This window comes from Bos taurus, chromosome 10 (genome assembly GCF_002263795.3).
Source record: "Bos taurus isolate L1 Dominette 01449 registration number 42190680 breed Hereford chromosome 10, ARS-UCD2.0, whole genome shotgun sequence".
NCBI classification, from domain to species: Eukaryota; Metazoa; Chordata; class Mammalia; order Artiodactyla; family Bovidae; genus Bos; species Bos taurus.
The window spans coordinates 82993571-83015986 of record NC_037337.1 but is presented as its reverse complement, the minus strand read 5'-3'; the positions used below and the strand labels follow the sequence as shown (position 1 = coordinate 83015986).

At 40.8% G+C, this 22416-nt stretch overlaps 1 protein-coding gene across 23 annotated transcripts in view; it reads right to left on the bottom strand.

Moving 5' to 3' along the window:
* Nucleotides 1-22416, bottom strand: part of SIPA1L1 (signal induced proliferation associated 1 like 1) — a 521644-nt gene that overhangs the window by 260064 nt on the left and 239164 nt on the right. For 4 of the 23 annotated variants that reach the window (XM_059890919.1, XM_059890918.1, XM_059890913.1 and 1 more), the window contains one exon: nucleotides 3757-3912. The exons of 16 other annotated variants lie outside the window; for them this stretch is intronic. The gene's annotated coding sequence lies outside the window, so the exon portion shown is untranslated. Of the gene's footprint in view, nucleotides 1-3756; nucleotides 3913-9998; nucleotides 10073-22416 lie in introns of all 23 variants that reach the window. 3 more of the 23 variants (XM_059890914.1, XM_059890917.1, XM_059890915.1) reach the window with 2 other exon arrangements.

Below are 22416 nucleotides of genomic sequence, written 5' to 3'. Positions count from 1 at the left end.
GATCTCCTTCAGAATGGACTGGTTGGATCTCCTTGCAGTCCAAGGGACTCTCAAGAGTCTTCTCCAACATCACAGTTCAAAAGCATCAATTCTTCGGCGCTCAGCCTTCTTCACAGTCCAACTCTCACATCCATACATGACCACGGGAAGAACCATAGCCTTGACTAGACGAACCTTTAACTTCTGATTATGAGGTGACACTGTTTTAAAAAAACTGAGGAGAAATCAGTGCAAAATATAAATCTAAAACAAAGAGGACTGATATCCAGGCTATGTAAAGAACTCGTGAAACTCACTAATAAAATGTTCACTGCAGTATATACACAATGGCCTGTTTTGGAGGAGACAGCTCAACAGAGGAAGAGGAGATTTCTTTCCTGTCAAAAATTAGGGGGGATTTCCCTGGTGGTTCAGTGGTTAGGACTCTATGCTTCCAGTGCTGGGGGCACAGGTTCAATCTCTGGTATGGAACTAACATCCCACATGCCAAGTAGCCAATAAATTAATTAATTAAAAATAAAAACAGAACTAAGGGTTAGGTAGCTGGAGGAGAGTACTGCCTAACAAACTGCTTGAGGAAAAAGACAGAAAATACAAATTAGATAGATGACAGGGCAGTTTGAGCTTTTTTAAAATAAAGCTTTCAGAATGCCAAGAAGTCTTAGTTTAAAAGAAATATGGATTTGGGCAGAAGGATAAATTAAGAGTTTAGGATTAACATATACATGCTATCGATACTATATATAAAACAGATCTACTATATAGCATAGAGAATTCTACTCAATATTCTATAATAACCCATATGGGGAAAGAATCTGAAAAGAATACATGTGTGTGTGTGTGTGAGAGTGTGTGTGTGTAACTGAATCACTTTGCTGTCCACCTGAAACTAACGCAATGCTGTATATCAACTACACGCCAATAGACAATTTTAGAAAGTCTTTAAATAAAACACAATTGTATTAAAAATCCAAAAATAAAAACCTTTTCTATATTTATTTTTATTTAGTTTATTTTTGGCTGTGCTGGGTCTATGCTGCTGCATGCAGGCTTTCTCTAGTTGTGGCAAGCAGAGGCTACTCTTCACTGCAGTGCATGAGCCACTGCAATGAGCTCATGCACTGCTCGGAAGCTCAGAAGCCATGAGCTGTGGCTTCTCTTGTGGGTCATGGGCTCTAGGCATGCGGGCTTCCATAGCTGCAGGCACGGGGGCCCAGCAGTTGCAGCTTGTGGGATCTACAGCACAGGCTCAACAGCTGTAGTACACGGGCTTAGTTGCTCCACAGCATGTGGGATCTTCCTGGACCAGGGCTCGAACCCAGGTCCCCTGCGTTGGCAGGGGGATTCTTAACCTCTAGACTACCAGGGAAGCCCAAAACAATTTTTTAAATAAAAGAAATATGGTTTTTGAAAAGTGGCAGCTTTGTACTATTAAGTTGGTTTCAAAAAGTTTCTATCCAAATTTAATGCTTGAAGTGTAATTCTTACTTGGGTTTATCCAATTCTCCAGATCAAGCAAAATATATTTGCATGGAAAATACATTTCAGTTAAAAAACTGGATTTGTATCATACCACTTTGTAAACATTTGTTTTGTCTAAAAATAAACTTTAATTCTTCTGCAATACACCAAGAAAATAAGGATACAGAATGATCTAAAATGGCACAGAGTCACCAATAATTATTAAAGCTTTTCAGCCATCATTTCTGAGCTGTGATTCTACACAATTATACATTTGGTTCTGTCTAGACATATCATTCAGTTGGCTTCGTAAAGCACACCACCCAAGCCCATAAGTGCTGGCAGACCAACATATAATAAACAGTTCTCCACTGTAGTATTACAGGACATGAAATTGATAGTTTTGTTTTTAACATGGAGATGTTAACCACTTATAACAATAAGACTTTTTTGACATTTATTGCAAGTTTTTTAGATGCAAAACTATACATGAAAGATCAGTTAATGTGCCCTCACGCTTTCTCATTCATTTACTCTCTCTGCTGTCTGACCTCAAGTGTAAACGGGTTGTTTTGTTGCTATCTGTACCCTGTGCCCTTGCAGTTACACCACATGACAACTTGAGATGCTGTTCTGCACAAATCAGTAGGAGAAATATCTAAATACCAGAGTTCTGTCTCAGAGGACTGTTAGAATCTGTTTAGACTGAACTGCCAATCTGAAAACAAAGTAAGTTTTTCCTTTTAGCTGTTAAAATGAAAACAATTTCTAAGTATCATTAAAACAATAGTAAATGAAAGAGTTTTGATAATTGCGAAGATGTCAAACCAACCAAAACTGCTACTTTATAAAGGACTCCTGATAACCAAAAGCATGTTGTTTTAAACTAAAATAAGAACACATCCTACCACCACAATATGTGAGGAAAGAGGCATAAACACTTAGAGAAAACAGGGAAGAACAATTCAACATAGTGGCTCAGGCACTAAAGACAGACGATCTGGGTTCATCCCAGCTCAGCCACTTTCAAGTTATGTGACTTATATAAATCATTTAGTCCTTAGTAACATGAGGATCAAGATTGCTGGAAGAAATATCAATAACTTCAGATATGCAGATGACACTACCCTTATGGCAGAAAGTGAACAGGAACTAAAAAGCCTCTTGATGAAGGTTAAAGTGGAGAGTGAAAAAGTTGGCTTCAAGCTCAACATTCAGGAAACGAAGATCATGGCATCCGGTCCCATCACTTCATGGGAAATAGATGGGGAAACAGTGTTAGACTTTATTTTTTTGGGCTCCAGAATCACTGCAGATGGTGACTGCAGCCATGAAATTAAAAGATGCTTATTCCTTGGAAGGAAAATTATGACCAACCTAGATAGCATATTGAAAAGCAGAGATATTACTTTGCCAACAAAGGTTCATCTAGTCAAGGCTATGGTTTTCCCTGTGGTCATGTATGGAGGTGAGAGTTGGACTGTGAAGAAGGCTGAGCGCCGAAGAATTGATGCTTTTGAACTGTGGTGTTGGAGAAGACTCTTGAGAGTCCCTTGGACTGCAAGGAGATCCAACCAGTCCATTCTGAAGGTCAGCCCTGGGATTTCTTTGGAGGGAATGATGCTAAAGCTGCAACTCCAGTACTTTGGCCACCTCATGCAAAGAGTTGACTCATTGGAAAAGACTCTGATGCTGGGAGGGATTGGGGGCAGGAGGAGAAGGGGACGACAGAGGATAAGATGGCTGGATGGCATCACTGACTCGATGGACGTGAGTCTGAGTGAACTCCGGGAGTTGGTGATGGACAGGGAGGCCTGGCGTGCTGCGATTCATGGGGTCGCAAACAGTCAGACACGACTGAGCGACTAAACTGAAATGAACATGAGGATATCTGTCAACATCTCATAGGATGAATATGAGGATTAAAAGAAACAATGAAAGAGAAATCTTTAGCAAAGTCTGAGTACACATTAAACACTCTAATGGTAACTATTATTATTACAGTTAATTTATAATTTCTTCAATAAAGATTCAGAATTACTAAAAGCTATAATGTAAAACAACCAGATTTAATAAAAAAAAATACCAATTAAAGATTTCTAGTTTAGGAATTTATCTCATGATCCCAAGAACTTTGTGGAAACCAAGAGAACTTTAAATTTTAAACTAGCAATATAGGCAGTGGGAATAAGCCCTTCTTTTTCCTGGTCCAAATAATTTGAGAAAAGGAAGGGGTGTGGGGGGCAGGGAAGAAGAACAATCATTCACGATCAACCACTGTAAGCAATCACTCACATAAACAATGGCACACAGGCAATCATTTGTGTGTGCTCAAGAGTTCCATGTTAAGTCACAAATCTGCATACTCAGTTCCTCTTGGCTTTAAATCAACTTGTTGCAGTCACTCCACAATGATTTTCTGGGGCAGGTCGTAACTAACCAAACAAGTACCTGTGCATGACGAAAATATGAACTTAGTAAAAAGGCATCACATTATATTTTATACGGTATTTCATACATATTTCATACAGTTCATTTATGCATTCACTCATGAAGGATCTATCTACTTCTCGCTCCCTACCAAACTCAGTCAAATATTAACACAGTAATAACATTAACCTCGCAAGGAGAAAAGCATCCTTGAAAAGTGTGAAAATGCGGTTTAGGTGTCCTGTCTCACACAGCATACGCTTCTGAAAAAACATGAGAAGTGTTAGTCGCTCAGCGGTGTCCAACTCTTGCGAACCCCTGTGACCCCACAGCCCTCCAGGCTCCTCTGTCCACAGGATTTCCCAGGCAAGAATACTGGAGAGAGCTGCCATTTCCTCCTCCAGGGGATCTTCTCCACCCAGAGATCAAACCCGAGTCTCTTGCCCGGGCAGACAGACTCTTTACCACTGAGCCACCTGGGAACGCCATAAGTAGACAAGGCCAGAGCTAAAAGGGGCTCTGCCCGATCTTCATCCAATACACTGTGGTTTTACAACATATACCATTTTATTGCTGATTGTAAGTAAGGTAAGTTTCTGTCTAAATTTTATTTACAGTATTCATTTGATCAGCATATTCATTCAGAGTTATAAAAAAAGATACAGTCTATAGTCGTTTTACCCCAACCAGGTATCAGTTTCTAAGTAACCACATTCTATCCAAACTTTGAGGACATTTCCAAGACCACCTTCTCCAGAAAGCATTTCTTGATAGGCTTGAGCTAAAAGTTATGTCCTGTTGCCATGAATTCCTGTAGCACTTTGCCTGAACTTACCTCTCCCTGGTTTCCCTTTCTGTCTCATATTAAGGTTATCCTCCAATATATCTTAGATCTCCATAATAATTCAGGTTCCTTGAGACCAAATTCATATATGACTTACCTAAGACAAAACCCTACAGGAGCTGCAGGGCTCAAGATAAATTACAATAAATGCATTCTTTTTTTTTAAGACTGATGTTCAGCCCTAAACTTCTCTAACTTCATCACTGCTGCTGGTGGTGTTACATTTACTGATATATGTATCTTTAATCAAGAGGGATGCTTGGAAACCTTTACACAATAGTATAAGGAAAGGATGAGTGGAGCTAGAACAGATCTCTCCATAAAAGACTCTACTTAGCCTTCATCTGAGATCCAACCACTACCACTCCATTTTTATACATTACTGGTATCCCAGGACATCTTCAGAGTTGACAGAGAGTTGTTGAGTTTAAACCAAAGGTCCTAAATACTAAAAGTTTCCATCAGTATAATCATAAAAATCAGAGTTAAGGGAATTTCCACTTACCTTTACTCATTATATAGCCTCCACTAACCTTTTCAACCTCAACTTGCTCATACATAAAATGGGTATGACATTACCTCACAGTATTGATAGGATCAAATGTGAAAACCTGTATGACAATGCCTGGTCCCAAGCCCAGTACAAATGATTTGCTCAGTCTCCATAGTCCAGAATGGCAGATGAAGTTCTACCACAAAGCCTCTTTGTTCTAAGACCAACAATTTGATGGATCTCTCAGTTTCATTTCATGATCAGAGAAAAATATTAAAAGTTAGGAACTGGATTCCAGGATCACAATTCTCCTAAAAATATTCTATGTAGGAATTAGACTTAGACTTCAGTCTCAGGTGCCTCTCCATCTTTACTAAATTTACTTTTAATTTTCTATTGTAGAGTGAGACTGTTTTCAAAGTTACTGAGAAAAAAAGGAGGAGGTGAGTCATTCTTGATATACTGGTCTCAAGAAAATCACTGCACGAAAGCCAGGAAGTTTTTCCTTTAAATTTCTTACACTGAACTCTTTGACCAACGTTTTAATCACTCACACGGCAAAAAGAATAGATAACTAGAAATATTTCACAATTTCAAACATTCACTTAATACAGAATGGAAAGTCACATTAAACCAATCATCAAGCAGGAAAATCTTGATGGACAGGATCAGGACAAGTTGTGCTTATTAGTGACTGCTCCACTTAAATGACAGAAGAGTCAGCGTTCGGTCTGGGGATTTGAGAACTTGGAGCGCAATGCATCCTCCACACCAGAAGATGAACAGTTTCTGTTAATACGGAAATGATGTTGAACTAGTAAAAGATGTAATAGCTAACAAAAAAGTTCCTCAGAACGGAGGGTCTTCAGGTCAAAGTGCTAACTCTCACTAGTCATCAGGAGAATGCAATCTAAATAACAATGGATCCCACTCTGGACCCACTGGAATGGCTAAAACTAAACGCTAAAAGCTAATGCTGATGAAGACGTGGAGCCACTGGAACTCTCAAACACTGTTATTGACAGTGAACTGGTGCACCTACTTCAATAAAAGGTTCCGTATTATCCACCAAAGCTGAACAAACACATATGCAACCTCAGAAATCCCAGTCCTAGGTAGACACCCAACAAAAATATACACATATGTGCCCAAAAAACAAATACAAAGAGTTTTCTATAAAGTTCCAAATCAGAGAAAACTAATCTATGGTGATGTAAGTTAGCATAAAGATTACCTCTGGTAGTACTGGTGGATGAGGAAGGGTAGTGAAATGGGAGAAAATGTGAATGACTCTATGGAATGCTGGTAATAGTCTCATTTTTAAGTTAGGTGATATTTACACATGTGTATTGTTTACAAAAATTTATCAAAGATGAAAACTTACAATCTGTGTGCTTTTCTACATTAATGTTACACCTTATTTTTTTTAATAGGAAACACATCAAGGTAATTATAAGCACATGTGCCTATTTATTTAACTATAAAAAAACACAAATATATTTGAGAGAATAAAGTGCTTTTTCTTCATAGAACTGGCACTGTGTACAATTCCTAACAGGCATTTTCTTCTTATTATACCATATTTTCTCCTTGTTATACTGTAACTATTTTCTTTTCTCTCAAATATTTAGAATGAAAGCTTTATGGCTGCATTATTGGATGCAGTATTGGGTACAGCCATAAATCATTCATATTATTTTCAAATTTCTGTCTTCATAAGTAATGTTGCAATGAATAAACACCATGTTTCAGACATGTTTGCACATGTCTGTATTTCATTAAAACATTCCTAGAAATAAATTCCCAGGGCCCCAGCATACACTTAACAATGCTAAAAGTGTACAACTCTGGAAATTTTTTCATCAACATTGCTTAAGCAATCTTAGTAATCATTAGCTAGATGAACACTTAACTACATGGAAAACTTAGCTACCCAGAATAAATAATTTCTTTGAAGTTTTGCTTAATAAATAGACTCCTCTTCTTACAAAGATTATTGAGGATTTTGTATAAATGAGTTCAGAGTCTTAGAGAAAACACTCTACAGCTAGAAATGGGCACCCTGAGAAATAAATTAAATCTATGACATCAGTGTAGGAATGATCAAAAATCAATCATGACTCAAAAAAAATATACATAACAGAATATAAAACCAAATAAAAATGTTTATATGTACATGTGTTTTTATATATGTACAGAAAAAATACATAAGGCTATTTAACAAAATGGTAAAATACATTGCTGGGTTTAGGATTTGGGTAATTTTTACTTTGCCTTTTTAGTTTTGTTGCTTACATTATTTACAGTAAACATATACCCTTTTAAGATTACAAAGTTAACTAGAAGATATGAAAGTCTCCTGATAAAAATATAGGATAACAGATACTTTCTTCCCTGTTCACAAAACAAATTAAATTGATGAACGTCTTCTCCCACATATTTTTCATCAATCTTCTAGCAACTGCCACAGGGTTTCTGTTGGCAAATACCAATAAAGCACATACAGCAGAACAAACAAGGAAAGAACAGTAGCAGGAAACTGGCACCCCCAGCAAATCGTGCTTATTTGAGACAGCTCTCCATCCCACCTTCAAACCAGAGTCAGTGGTTGTGACTCTACATCCCAGGGGCTGTCATTTTCTGCTAGTTAAGCTATTCTTAGTTCCTAAGATAGAATTAAGGATACCGATATTTCATGGCTGCCTATTAAAATCACCACAACCTCCAGGAGCCCTGTATCTGAGCAAAAGACTTCCCACTGCCAGAACTGTAGCCTCAGGTCTCACGTTAGTTACGTCCTAGAGACCTGGAAGAATTGACTCAGCTCCCTGGGGACAAGGGAGTCAGTTACTCACCAGGTGGAGTTCCATCCATTAGCTCGACCATCTTTCCCAAGAGAATTTAACATCACTTCATTTGACCGGAGGGGAAAAAAGCTAAATGGAGCTTACTCTCCCAGCCAATCACATCCACACTGAGCTATAGTAATCAAACAATTAGAGTTCTAAATTTCCCTTATCCCTTCCTTCCAGGTAAAGTCTTGTTTATTAATGGTAATTAAAAACACGGCCATGGCAAACTAAACATCAAACCCCTAGGATCAAAATAGCAGCAGCTTTTTTTGGCATCCCTTGGACCTCCACCTCCATGAAGGTCGCCCACAGTCTTGAATGAATCAGGAACTCCCCACCTTGGAAGAAAGGACTGACTCAAAAAGTAAATATCCCACTGATACTAATGGCCTTATTCTCCCAGCCTAACTTCAAACAAGAGAAAATTAAGAGAGTAAACAGCTACATTTATATTGTTGTCACTTTTTTTTAACAATTGGATTTGAAATGCAGGCAATATAGAGTGTCTCTGGGCTACAGTTCAAGGGAAACAGAACATCCTAATACAAGAACATTTTCAGCTTTCTCAAATTCCACTTCAGCCAAGTTCAGAAAGTTCTCTATTTCATCTAGAAAGTTCATATTCTTCTTGCTGTAAATGTCAGGACCTTCAGGATACAGAATTCCAGCAGCTAGAGTAGCACAAAGACCATGTTCAGTGTGTCAAGGTCTCAGAACACAACCGGTCTAGTGGGGCTGAATACACCTCCAACCTAAGCATCAGTTCAGTCGCTCACGTAACTGATACCAAATACTACGACCCAGACTATAGTCAGACATACATTTAATAGATTACTCGGCAGTAATAGTAACATAGCACATGCACTGCCCTCGATGAGCTCAATGGCTAATGAAGACAATGATGTATATGCAGGAGTGACACCTGAGTACGCACTGTAACCATCATAGCTACTATCACTTAGTGAGAGCTTAGTACTTACTTAGAATCGTACACACTTAAGATCTTCAGTTACCCCACAAAGTAAGTGTTACAACTTACTTCTCAGTCCCATCATCCCTAAAAAGAGGGTAATACCTACTCTACAGGATTGAAGTGAAGGTCAACACACTCGAAGCACTTACGACACTGGTTGTCATGTAGCAATGGATCAATAAAGGTCAGCTCTTACACTATTTTAATCATTGATGTGCTGGTTGTTACTATCATTGGAAAAACAACCAGGAAAATAAAAATAAAACAAAGGGAAGAGTACTTAAAGAAAGAAGATTGGCAGCCACCATATAACAGCCAAAGGGCATCAGACAAGCTCCTTCAGCCACCTGAAAAATGGGATGAGGCCACCTGTTCCATCCTCCTGGAACCAGAACCTCCAGGCTGTCCTGGAAGTCACACAAAAGCATGTTTAGCCACAGAACACAGCACTAACACTATATACCATCATTGACCAGAGGGCCTCCACAAACACTGGAAAACAATGAACTTTCGCTGTGAGCTGTAAACAGACATTAAATTACTATCCTAACACCAACAACCAGGAGAAGGCGATGGCACCCCACTCCAGTACTCTTGCCTGGAAAATCCCATGGACGGAGGGGCCTGGTGGGCTGCAGTCCATGGGGTCGCTAGGAGTTGGACAAGACTGAGCGACTTCACTTTCCCTTTTCACTTTCATGCACTGGAGAAGGAAATGGCAACCCACTCCAGTGTTCTTGCCTGGAGAATCCCAGGGACGGGGGAGCCTGGTGGGCTGCCGTCTATGGGGTCGCACAGAGTCGGACACGACTGAGGCGACTTAGCAGCAGCAACAACAACAACAACAAAATCCAAAGTATAGTTTTTTTAAAACTCCCACAACAGCTGGGTAAAAAGTAAAAAGCACAGTAATTTTCCACTACCCAGTAACACCAAACACCATACCTGGAGCCTTAGACCAGGAGAATCATCAAAACTTTGAGGGAAGTATCCAACATTCTAAAGGCGATCTCGAAGTGCTTTAAAAAAAACAAAAAAACAAACCCGACTGCATCAAGGTACCACAGGCTCGTTTTAGGTATTACAAGCAAATAGAGTACAGCAGATTTAAACTGCATTTTATTTCAACTATGAACACTGAAATAAAGCAATTTTCAAGCATTGCACGCATGCTCAGTCATTCAGTCATGTCTGACTCTGCAATCCCATTGACTATAGCCCGTCAGGCTCCTCAGTCCATGGGATTTTCCAGGCAAGGACACTGGAGTGGGTTGCCATTTCCTTCTCTGGGGGATCTTCCCGACCCAGGGATCAAACCCTCGTCTCCTGCATCTCCTGGAACTGGAAGGAGGATTCCGTACCACTGAGTCACCTGATTACTCTTTCTATTATCATGTCCTACAAAGCTTCCTTTCACCTACATGCTAACATAAAAGTTAACAGAAGGTAAAGTCTCCAATGCAAGCTTCTGCAACTTTAAACACACAAACACAAAAGCTTCTGGGACTATTTTCATCTTGTGGTCAGTGCTGAGAGAGCACTAATACCAAACAGACATCTTCTGTCCTCTAAAGTTTTCTGAATATAAGCCATCCCTCTTTATCGGCATGATCAACTCAGTAATGGTCAACGTACTTTCTCATACAGCCTGCATATTTTAATAATTTTAATTAAGAACATTAGAAATATAAATGAGGCTTTCTTTTTGTCCCTTTTTATTTTCCAAATGAGCTAAAATTAGCACCTATTTTCTACTTAGTCAGCAAAAAGGACTCCTTTTTAAAATAAGGCATGAAAACCTATTTGATTTTAATTGAAAATTCTGTTTATGTTTACCTAATATCAGTAGGACTTATTTTGTTTGATACAACTACAATAACCAGGAAGGAAAATGTATTTGCAATAGCAATTCAGATAGAAATATCTGTCATCCAACTGTTAATGGAACAGTTCCTCTGGTTCCAGTCCCCAGCGGATTTTCCTTCTAGCTTTCAATAAGGAAAACCTGTCAATGAAGCAAGTAGGTTGAGCACTGTCTTCCACTGACTGCGACAACGAGCAAGTTTTCTCTCCCCAGATAGAGTAAAAGCTCATATTTTAAAGTTTGCATCATAAATTATGTTACACTTAAACTTGGTGTCTGCTGGCTTTTGCTCGGCCTTACAGCCCTGGGCCATCAATGGGTGCTGGCTGGGGTGGCAATGCTATTAGGGGCACAGAATAAGGGCCCGTAGCACCGCCTCCCATCATGTAGTGGTGAGGACCACAGCATCAGTTCTTTAAATTTTTCCGAAGTGTCCAGTATTATTCAAGATTCCCTTATGCAAAACAAACACTGCGACTTGACGGTGTGTTGGGGTAAAGTCAAAAGCAGGGGTCCCCAACTTCCAGGATCTAATCAATGCCTGATGATCTAAGATGGACCTGATGTAATAATAATAGGGGGAAAAAAAAAAGCGCACGATGTATTTTGCTTGAATGATCCCAAAATCATCCCTCTGATTCTGGTCCATGGAAAAACTGTCTTCCACAAGACCAGTCCCTGGTGCCACAAAGGTTAGGGACCACTGCTCTAAAGATGGCAACCTTGTTCCCTCAGTGCAAAAAGAGGAGTGAACAGCACACACATCCTGGCCTTGGCTCAATGGGGCCTCATGTCAACACCATTCTCCAGGAACCAAAGGAAAAGAGGTCACTCTGGTTTCTCACAGTTCTGCTAAGCATTGTACACAAACTATCTGCAAGTAAATAAATAAATCAACACATCTGATCTTTCAGGATGAGCAAAAGAAATACTAACCTGGGAACTGTGAGTGGGAAATAGTCTCAGGCATTGAAAAAGTCTGATGCATATCCACTCCCTGTCCCAAGAATTGTCACTCAGGAGAGTCTGGGAATTTTTTAAACTGCTGTCTTCTGAAGTTGCTCTGATTTCAGGGCATTCTCCCACCACCCCAAGGCAAAGTACTGAATGGCATACTTTCATTTTTTTTCCGAATAAATGCTAATTTGATTGGGAATTTAATACTGGTCCCACTGAAGTGAATGAAGTCATTCTTTGTGTCCACAGGGAGGCAGGAAGCTCTGTAGCTCTACACTATTTGTGAACACTCTGGGCACCTAAGAGGTGGTCGTGGGTATTACTTTCCAGGACATGAATTGCCTGGCTCTGTCCCTAATGCACCTGCTAAGTATACACAGAAACTAGACCCCTTGGTTCTAAGTATCTGAATGCAAAAGAAATGAAACATTCTAACACCACTGACATCTAAAATGTCTTGTTCTGTTGTGTTTTAATGACTATAGCAGGATTGCCAGGACAGAAACTGATAACCAAAGAAACACGATTCCAAGATTGTCTGGATTTCACGTTACTTATCTCCTATGGGTCCAATAGATAGAAACTGTAACTCTAGGCTCCTCTTCCCCTTCCCCCTGCCAGCACTTCAGCAGCTGCCAAAGGAAGGATGGATTCCATACAGCTCATGGAGGAGGGGGTCCCTGCACCGTTCTTTTTTTTTTTAATTTACTTGGCTGCGCCGGGTCTTATTTGCAGCATGTGGGACCTAGTTCCTGACCAAGGATGGAACTCAAGGGCCCCTGCATGGGGAGCATGGCATCTTCGCCACCAGACCACCAGGGAAGTGGTTGTCCTGTCCCCTGTGGAAGTTCTTTTCAGCATCAGGAGGACGACAGTGGGTCTCTGGTGGAAGAGGGTGGCACCAGTGTATGGGCAACTAGAGCTACAGACATCTGTAAACACCATTTAAGATTCTGAAGTTACTCTGGTATTAAAAGTCTGAATTCTACTTAACAGAAATTATTCTGCTTAAGCTGCTTAGCATAACAAGACTGTAACCATCAACAGAAACTGTTTAGTCATGACAGAGAATGTCCAAAAAGGAATTCTGCAAGTGTATTTGCTGGTTTTCCAAAGGTCCTGCTGCATACATCATCTCAAGCACATGCAATGTCTGCAAGGTCCTCCGCTTCAATTTGACAAGGGGCTTCCATGTACAAGCCAATGTCATGTTTACCCAGCAAAAGCCCATCAGGAGGCCTATAAGGAATAAGGATCAAAAAGCAAAATTCATCAATAATTAAATTAAATCAGATTCAAAACCAATGTACTGATTAGCCTAAAAAAGTCTTTCCTTATGAAAAATACTAAAAACAGACAGAACCCACAATACGACTAAGGTCTTATGTATAATGCATCAATTAAAACCATTCATGTACCAGAAAGTAATACCCACAACCAACTCTTAGGTGCCCAGAGCGTTCACAAAGTGTGGCATTACAGCGCTTCCAACCTCTCCATGGACACAAAGGATTATAATTATAAAATTTAAATTATAAAATGGAATTACGAAAGGCTAAAGGTTTTCAGAGGCAGATGACACTGTGACATCCCGTATAGTATAAAAATAAAATTTCAGAACTCTTTGAACTCCAGACATGTAAGCACAAAATTTATCTCCCTACCTGCTGCTATAAACTGGCTCCCAAATGAATCATGTCCAGAAGCTTCCCAAGAATATTGCAATAATCATCTCAATGTGCAACATGCCATATTACAATGCTACATTATCTTGAAGAAAATGTCAAAGTCAGAAGCAGGCTCTCTTAGGATGACCAAATCGCCAAGTAAATACATTTCCCTCTTACTGTGTTATCATCACTCTATCAGAAAAACAAATCATAGTCAATACTTGTACATATTTATTTTAAATTTCTCATTATTAAATGTTAACAAAATAGCACTTTTTCATAATTAATTACTAGAATTACAAAAATAAATTTCAAGTTGCTAGGGGAAAAAAAAAATCCCATTACTGTTCTATGCTCTGGCAAACCTTCTTGCATTTCCATCTCTACTCTGGGCTTTGAGTCAAGTAAATGAAATCTTGGCGAGAAAGGAGATATCTTAATTTAGGATAGTGACCCTTTCTAAAGAGAATGCCAATACTAAATGCTCTATGTTGTTTAATATAACCTAAAAGATTTTATATTTTTAGTAACTTTGATTCTATTTGGTTACTTTATCTAAAAAGAAGTTTACAGTGTTACTCACATTTTGAAGCAACATATCAAAAGAGTATTTAAAAATCTGTATCACTACCAAAACCCACAGAACCCAAGTCGAGTCTTAATTAAAAACTTGAGCAGTTTTCCCGTCAACTACAATGACTCCACTGGCACAATTGCCCAGGATTCATCCAGCATTCATTCAACAGGGATTGATTTAGGACTTACTGTAGCCCACAGACCATTATCTACTCAGCCATGGAGAGACAATGATGAACAAAACATGCACCTGACTGGAGAAATCTCAGGGACTGCACCCTCCTGTGCCACCACCCTCCTAGACGCAGTGAAGAACTGTGCTTCACAATCGGCCCTAGCTCATTTAAACAAATTTTCTCCTCGCACTAATATTAATAAATCAGGAAATGTTTATGAATAAGTATAAAAGTATAACCCTTTCCCAACGGCAGTATAATGGCTCTACCTTTATAAATAATCTAGCTGGCTAAAGATTTAACCAGAATCCTTTGGGAACTTCTGGGCAGTAACTCAAGCACAGAGGCCCCCAGAGAGCTGGCTGGAACTGACTCTTTTGGGACTAGAAAAGCCAGCCGGGGAAGTCCATACAGGGGTCTCATTTGAATGCTTTGGCCAGAGTTAGGCCCCATGGGAAAGACTCCCTATACAAGACTCTGGATCTGAAACAGGCCCATAAATAACCTTCATCTGCAGCAGACTTAGTTTCTGTGTATATAAAGTCAGTCACAGAAACACCATTATTTCAAATCGATCTATGAAAATACCACATTTCTGGTCATCTCATAGCCATGAGCCCACCAAGCTGACAAGATTATGAAAATTTATACAATCACATGTATACCTGTGGTGGATTCATTTTGATATTTGGCAAAACTAATACAATTATGTAAAGTTTAAAAATAAAATAAAATTTAAAAAAAAAAAAAAAATCAGAACTAGAGTTCAAAAAAAAATATAGCCAGGTTTTAAAATCTTTCCTAGATGCATGCTAAGTCGCTTCCCAATCCAAGGATTGAATTCACGTCTCTTATTTCTCCTGCATTGGCAGACGGGTTCTTTATCATTAGCGCTACCTGGGAAGCCCTCTTTACTAGATGTGTTGTGCTGTGCTTAGTCGCTCGCTAGTGTTTGACTCTTTGCAACCCCACGGAATGTAACCCACCAGGCTCCTCTGTTTTTGGGGATTCTCCAGGCAAAAATACTGGAGTGGGTTGCCATGCCCTCCTCCAGGGGATCTTCCCCAACCCAGAGATTGAACCCAGGCCTCCTGCATTGCAGGCAGATTCTTTACCATATAAGCCACCAGGGAAGCCCAAGAATACTGGAGTGGGTAGATTATCACTTCTCCAGGGGATCTTCCTGACCCTGCACTGCAGGCAGATTCCCAGCTGAACCACCAGGGAAGCCCGCTTTCCCAGAGAGTAAAACTTACATTCTTTTCCTACTGAATTTTAACTTCTCCTAGCTCTATCTTTAAATAATTTAAAAGGCATTCAATTTCATTCAAAGATATAACTAAAGATAAAATTCAAATTCACTGTGGAAAAAAAATCATGTTCTTCACCTTTGGGGCAGCCATCTTCACTCACCCCAAATCCATCAATGGTTTCTTAGTATCTCATGTAAAAAAGAATCCAAATTCTTTATCTAGGTATACCAAGTCCTAGACAAGTCAGTTCCAAGCTAATTTTCCAACTCATTTCCCTCTATATCTCTTCACCCAGCCATCACTCCAGGCAAACTAAACTACTCTCTTACCAAACACACTCTTCACTATACCTTTTTCCATGCCTTTTCTCATATCTTCCATCTGCTTTAAATTCCCACTGACACTTGTTTTATTTTGGGGGGGGGGTCCAAAAATCACTGCAGATGGTGACTGCAGCCATTAAATTAAAAGACGCTTGCTTCTTGGAAGAAAAGCTATGACCAACCTAGACAGCATATTAAAAAGCAGAGACATTACTTGACCAACAAAGGTCCGTCTAGTCAAGGCTATGCTTTTTCATATCATGTATGGATGTGAGAGTTGGACTATAAAGAAAGCTGAGTACTGCAGAATTGATGCTTTTGAATTGTGGTGTTGGAGAAGACTCTTGAGAGTCCCTTGGACAGCAAGGAGATCCAACCAGTCCATCCTAAAGGAAATCAATCCTCAATATTCATTGGAAGGACTGATCCTGAAGCTGAAACTCCAATAGTTTGGCCACCTGATGTGAAGAACTGACTCACTGGAAAAGATCCTGACGCTGGGAAAGATTGAAGGTGGGAGGAGAAGGGGACGACAGAGGATGAGATGGTTGGATGGCATCACCGACTCAATGGACATAAGTTTGAATAAGCTCCGGGAGCTGGTGATGGACAGGGAAGCCTGATGTGCTGCAGTCCATGGGGTCACAAAGAGTCAGACACGACTGAGCGACTGAACTGAACTGACCCTTTATAATTGCAAACTGTATCCATGCTACTGTGCCTAGTTAAAGTGTGGTCTCTTTTGAGTCTTTGTTAGTGCCCATCGGCTCAATGTCCACAGGGTGGGCTCCTTATGTGCAAAGATATGTGCTTTGAGACAAAACATCACTGAAATCTCAATTCTGTGCCTTTCCTGGACACAGGCTGGGCAGGATGGACTGACTGGGCCTGGAGCAGCAGGAGGCCTCGGCCCCTGTGGACCCAGGCCCCAAACTGCTTACTACCACCCGTGCCCATGAAGCAGCGGCTGCCCAAACAAGTTGGCACACATTTAGCAGCTCAAAACCATGCAAGTTCATTATCTCACTGTTCCGTGGTCAGAGGCCCAGCAGGCCCGGCTGGTTTCCGTGCTCTGGGCCCCCCAAGGCCAAAATCAAGGTGTTGGCCTGGCTGTGTTCCAACCTGGAGGCGTTGGGGAGAGTCTGCCCACGTGGTCACTTTTTTCTGGTCGGCTGAGTCCGGTTCCACTCTACTATAGGACAGAGGGCCCTATTTCCTTGCCGGCCGTCAGCTCCTGGAGGCCTGGCACATTCCCCGACTCCTGGCCTTCAAGCCGCAACAGCAGCTCAGACGCCTTGCCTGCCTTTTCTTTAGCCAACTCTCTCTGACTTCAGTGGTACCACCTCTCTGCTTTTAAAGGCTCATGGGATTAGACTGGACCCACCTGACTCAGGATCATCTCCCACCTCAGGATCACATCCTCAAAGTTCCTTTCACCAAATAAGCTAATGTATTCATGGGCTCCAGGAATTCATCTCACGGTTTTATCCGTTGACAATCTCTGCTTAAACCATCTACTGCATCAGAGGTTACAAAACGGCGGATGTTTAAGTCGTCGTCCTTTTTATTAAGTAGAATTTTCTGTTAAAAATTTTATCAGTCATGGCCATCTGCTTATCCTGAAATAAAGTCTGTACAAGCCAAAAAAAAAAAAAGAAATCTCAATTCTGTCACGTACAAGTCAGGCCTCAGGCAAGGTTCCCTGCTTCACTAACCCCACTCTGAACAACACAGGGGCCCTAAAGCTACTTTGCAAGGTTTGGGGTTCTAACCAACATTCGCTGACGTGCATTCCAATCTCTGTGCTAACAAGTGGGGGATGTGCCGACCCTGGGAAAAGAACTGACATGCCGTGAGCCTTGGCTTTCTCACTGGTCAAGGGGGAGGAGCTGCACCAATTTTACAGCAGAATAACACACATACGGGAGTCGCTGCAGAACCCTGGCTCCTGGGCCCTGGGCCCTTCCGCCCCCATGTCCCTTCCATGGGATTAGCGACCCTTCCTCTCTCCAGGGTCCACTGCACCTGTGCTCCCCTCTGTCACTACTGCCTGTCTCCACCATCAGACGCTCCCCCTCCCATGACAGCCTTATGGCCTGAGCCTAGACTCCCTGCTGCTGCTGCTAAGTCACTTCAGTTGTGTCCGACTCTGTGCAACCCCATAGATGGCAGCCCACCAGGCTCCCCCGTCCCTGGGATTCTCTAGGCAGGAATACTGGAGTGGGTTGCCATTTCCTTCTCCAATGCATGAAAGTGAAAAGTGAAAAGGGAAGAAGCTCAGTTGTGTCTAACTCTTCATGACCCCATGAACTGCAGCCTACCAGGCTCCTCAGTCCATGGGATTTTCCAGGCAAGAGTACTGGAGTGGGGTGCCATTGTCTTCTCCAATATTTTAATACAAAGTGCTTCATCAGTATAAATCAAAGCACACAAATAAAATCAAAGCGCTGGGAGATTCCAAGGCTGAAAAACAAAGGAAAACACCCGCTGAAATGCTGCTTGATCTTTAAGCTCCAGTTCACGTCATAATAGCTGGGGCTTCCCCAAGTCCTGGCAGCGGAGTGCAGCCCTGGCCCTCAGCTGTGACCTCCTCTACAATGGTTTCTGCACCTTCCCCAAAAAAGGTGCTTAACTCTGGAGGCATCCTCACTCGTCACCAATTCACCTCTCATATACAACTCCCCACACCCTTCCCTTCCCTGGACTTTATTTTTCCCATCATCTTACCTCCCTGATCAGGAGCTTGAGGAGGGCAAGGCCTGTGTGTGACTGGTCTTTCTTTCCAGTCCTTCCTCCCCACCAAAGAACATGAACTGAATGAACTCAAAGGGAGTGTCAAAGCCTCTAGAAATATATCATCCACATCACAAGGTAATTCAAGTGATTCCTCCCCTCCAAGACCCCAAAGTCAAGGTCTGAAAAAATCTAGACCTCCTTCTTACCTTTCAGGAAGGAAGTCAACAACATCTCTTAAAATTAGAAGAAAACATGCTTCCTGGATATGGTTTTCATTAGTTGTAAAAGAATCAGAAACAATAGAAAACAGTGAACTGAAACCAAAAATGTCAAGGGGAAAAAACTGTCCTTTCGAACTTTATAATGTTCACAATCCTTTAACATTCTTCTCTCCTCAAGCCAAATGCTTTTCTTAGAAAAATAAATCAATGCTTTACATTCCATATTCATGAGGAGTTATAAAAACAAGCTGGCATACACTCTGGTAGAGCTTTTTAAAGTTACTGATTAATCAAATTAATGAAAGTTGACTTACAAAATACACTTTGAATTCACTCTTTTCCAATATGGGTATCACCTCATTAAAACATCTGTTTTCTATCTCTAACATTTCAGAATCGGCAAACCTACACCAGAAACAGAATGCTACCCATCCTACCCCTTTTTTTAGTGAGGGCTGGTGGCAGTAAAGAGGAAAAGACTGTGGTTCTGGAATTACATACTGATGTTCCTCTCTCCTTGTCTGGAGCACATTCCTTGACAGTGTAAAAAGAAACAGAAGCGTCAATTCAATCCTGAGTTCACTGAAGCCCACGGAGCCAAGTGCTGTAACAGAAACTCATGGGAAAGCAGCAGTCCTTGGTGTAGCCCTCTTTCTCTGTGCAGTCTGCCTGGGAGAGTCCCCTTCAAACTCTCCTTAGGACACCAGGGACAAGCCGCTGGAAATGTCCTCCCCAAGTTAAAAGTGAGTGAGCTGATTAAATCAAAGAAAAGTACGTAGGGAAGCCAGGAAGGGGAAATTCTGCCCTCTTGGGATTTCTGGATCAATTCTAAGAACTTTCCACTTCCCACTGCCAGCAGCACCCATCAATTCCCATAGTAACCAGCCTACAGTTTTCTTTCCAGCTGGTCCGCAAGGGAGGCACGCGTGCTGCAGACAGAGACACACAAGAGTATGACCCAATCTGATCACTGCTGAATGGCTTAAACACTCCAAGTCTACCTCCTAGCTTCCCTTAACTCCCAAGGTTACCAGGCGATTCTCTCCTTTCTCCCTTCAATTTGATGCTGAGATAATGAAGGGGACTTTTTCCTAGGGCTCTGCACAAAACAATCTTCTGTGTTCCGTTGCAATTTTGATTCAAGTCTATTTGGTACTAAAGCAATCATGTCTCCCCACCACACTGTGCATAAATGTTTGCTGAATGAAGGACTCCTCTGGTAGAGAAATAGAGGTTTCAAAGATACGGGGGTACAGATTTGAGATTCAAGGTAAGGATGAAGAAACTGCATTCCCAAAAGGAATGAAGAGCAGAAGAAAAGAGGGCTAAAGTGGATGAAGACTGACTTGTTTTTGTGAAGTGGACTCCTCAGGCTGATTGAGCAGGACAGGGAAGAGGAGGAGGACCACGAGGCCCGAAAGCATTTCCGTTCCCAACACACTCATCAAAGGACCTGCCATCAGCAACAGTGCCTGTGACAGTGACTTTCAGCACAGAAAGGGTCAAGGATCAGTTCTAACATGTTCATCTAAAGAATGACTAAGTCGCAAAGATTTTTTAAATTAAAAAGGTAGAGAGTCAAATTAAAAGAGTTCAGCATGGGCTATGAACCAGTCCTGCAAGAGTGCACATGGTCAACAGAACTTAACGACTGAAAGGGAAAGGAAGGAGGAGGGTGACAGACATACCCCAAAAAGTAGCGCTTGCCATCGCCCCTGGAGTCAGTGCCTCGCTGACTTTTAATTTTAATAAATACTCCCAAATTACTTTCTAGCAAGGATCCCACATTAGTGTGGATGAGTTCCTTATTTTTTTTTTTTAATATTTATTTATTTATTTTTTGGGCTGCATTAGATCTTGGTTGCAGCACCTGGGATCTTCCATCCTGGTAATGGCATACAGGATCCAGTTCCCTGGCCAGGGACTGAACCCAGGCCCCCTGCATTGGGAGCATGGAGTCTCAGCCACTGGGCCACCAAGGAAGTCCCAGCACCTGGGTGAGTTCTTTAAAAGGTTTGCCTACGGTTTGCAAGGCACTGTGCTAATTACAGAATGCACAGTCTAATAAAACAAAGACCCTAAACATGACTCATCATCATCAAGACTGTAGAGGAAACGGAAGAAAATACATGAAAACAGTAGTTTGTCCTGATAGGAAGGAATATAAGATTATGAGTAACTGCCCTTTATATTATCACTAATTAATCTTTTAAAAATAAGCTTTTTAAAAAAGCAGAATGGAACCACATCAAACTAAAAAGCTTCTGCACAGCAAAGGAAACTATCAACAAAATGAAAAGGCAGCCTACTGAATGGGAGAGGATATTTGCAAAGAATATACCCAGTAAGGGGTTAATATCCAAAATATACAAAGAACTCTTACAACTCAACATAAAAAAAAAAAAACCAAAGTGAGCAGAGGATCTGAATAGACATTTTTCCAAAGAAGACATACAGATAGCCAAGAGACACGTGAAAAGATACTCAACATCGCTAATCATCACAGCAATGAAAATCAAAAGCACAATGAGGTATCATCTCACACCTGTCAGAATGGCTATTAACAAAAAGACAACAAATAACAAGTGCTGGCAAGAATGTGGAGAAAAGGGAACCCTGTGCACTGCTGGCAGGACTGTAAATTGGTGTAGTCACTATGGAAAAAATTGTATGGAGATTCCTCAAAAAGACTGAAAACAGAACTACCATGTGATCCAGCAATTGCACTTTCAGGTATTTACTTGAAGAAAGCAAAAGTACTAATTCGAAAAGATATGTTCACTGCAGCATTATTTACAATAGCCAAGATACGGAAGCAACCAAACTGCCCATCAACACATGAATGGATAAAGATGATGAGGCATGTGTGTGTGTGTGTAATATTAATCTGCCATAAAAACAAAATACTGCCATTGGCAGCAAAACGGATGGACCTTGAGAGCATCGTGCTGAGTGAAGTCAGTCAGAGAAAGACAAATAACATATCATCTCACTTATACGTGGAATGTAAGACAGAAACAAACACGCCAAGCTCATAAGTACGGAGAACAGATCGGTGGTTGCCAGAGGCAGGGGCTAAGGGGACAGTGATATGGGTGAAGAGGGTCAAAAGATACAAACATCTATTTATAAAATAAGTAAGTAAAGGGGATGGAACGTACAACATGGCAACTACACTTAATAACACTACATTGCAAACCTGGAAGTTGCTGAGAGAGCAGATCCTCAAAGTCCTCATCACAAGAGAAAAAAAAATGTAACTATGTATGGTAACAGGCATTAACCATACATATTGTGGTGATAATTTTGCAATGTATGTAAATGTCAAATCATTATGTTGTACACTTGGAAGTAATACATCATATGTCAATTTTACTTCAACTGAAAAAATGAAGATGACAAGAAATACTTGCGCTATACCAAAAAATTCCTAGAGGATCAATGCTTTAGAAAAATCTAAATGAATGTGTAAATTTACCACAAATGAAAGTTCAGAATCTGAGTCTTAAGGTTCATATGGGAAAATAAATGAGCAAGAATAATGAGAGTAATTAAGAAAAACAGAGTAATAAAGGAAACCAGCTTTA